General features: G+C 61.4%; 1 non-coding gene across 1 annotated transcript in view; it reads left to right on the forward strand.

Annotated features, from left to right (window-relative positions):
* Window positions 1-860: 860 nt before the first annotated feature.
* Window positions 861-1,460, forward strand: part of LOC124746621 — a 1,909-nt gene continuing 1,309 nt past the window's right edge. Inside the window, exon 1 of the ribosomal RNA XR_007011416.1 lies at window positions 861-1,460. This exon is cut by the window's right edge and continues 1,309 nt beyond it. This is a non-coding gene — a ribosomal RNA (small subunit ribosomal RNA).

Genomic DNA, 1,460 nt, shown 5'->3' on the forward strand with positions numbered 1-1,460 from the left:
AACCGGTTGTTCCAGCGATACCCACCATGCCGACGAAACTGAACGGCATCTGGGTGTGAAGCGATACGCGGCGGTGGCTGGGTGGGACCGTCCCCGGCCGGTGAGGGGGCGCCTCCCGGCGTGCTGGCCGCGCGGTGCGTGGGCGCACGCGCTACAGCCGGCTGGTGGGGGCGGCCAGTGGCAGGCGCGCCGGCCGACGGACGCGGCAGGCGTCGCAGCTGCGCGCCGGCGCACCCTGCGCGCGGCGCCGTGCGGCCAAAGTAGGTCCTCGCGGGCCCGGTGCGAAGCGCGGTGGACATCTTCAGTGTGCTGGTCCGATTGAGGACTGTGTGCGTTGAGGATGCGCCGCCGCCCGGCGCTCGGCGCCGCGACGCCGTCTGCTGCTCGGTCGCCCCAGCGGTTCTCGCTGGTGGTTTGTATCGCAGCTGTGCGGATGTGTTGGCGCGTGCGCTGTGCTGGGAGAGTTCGCTTCGGCACCCAAGTGGGGCTTTTGTCCTTCTGTGGCGCTGGCGTTGGAGCTGCCGGTCACCGTAGGTGGCGCGTGTTGTCTCCCGCCGGCAATGCCACGACAGCACGCTCCGGGCCTCTGTCGGCAGCGGCAAGCTCAGTTGGGAGCACGGGTGGTCGCACCGAAAGCGTCTACTCGCCTAACTCCGGGCGATTGCGCCTCTCTCGAACCCGACCAAGTACTTGGGACGGCGCTGCGCGCCGCCGGGACCTGAGAGGGTTTCGAGGTGTATTGTGCAGGGGAGCTCAGCCTCCTCCTGTTTGCAGAATGATTGAGCGGACGCTTGCGTGTTCGCGCGGGCCCCCGGGACACACTCCCGGGCGGCCGGCTGCTCAGCTCTAGTTGACGCAGCTCCCTGGTTGATCCTGCAGTAGTCATATGCTTGTCTCAAAGATTAAGCCATGCATGTCTCAGTACAAGCCGCATTAAGGTGAAACCGCGAATGGCTCATTAAATCAGTTATGGTTCCTTAGATCGTACCCACGTTACTTGGATAACTGTGGTAATTCTAGAGCTAATACATGCAAACAGAGTCCCGACCAGAGATGGAAGGACGCTTTTATTAGATCAAAACCAATCGGTCGGCTCGTCCGGTCCGTTTGCCTTGGTGACTCTGAATAACTTTGGGCTGATCGCACGGTCCTCGTACCGGCGACGCATCTTTCAAATGTCTGCCTTATCAACTGTCGATGGTAGGTTCTGCGCCTACCATGGTTGTAACGGGTAACGGGGAATCAGGGTTCGATTCCGGAGAGGGAGCCTGAGAAACGGCTACCACATCCAAGGAAGGCAGCAGGCGCGCAAATTACCCACTCCCGCACGGGGAGGTAGTGACGAAAAATAACGATACGGGACTCATCCGAGGCCCCGTAATCGGAATGAGTACACTTTAAATCCTTTAACGAGTATCTATTGGAGGGCAAGTCTGGTGCCAGCAGCCGCGGTAATTCCA

The sequence above is a fragment of the Schistocerca piceifrons genome, unplaced genomic scaffold (genome assembly GCF_021461385.2).
Source record: "Schistocerca piceifrons isolate TAMUIC-IGC-003096 unplaced genomic scaffold, iqSchPice1.1 HiC_scaffold_361, whole genome shotgun sequence".
NCBI lineage: Eukaryota > Metazoa > Arthropoda > Insecta > Orthoptera > Acrididae > Schistocerca > Schistocerca piceifrons.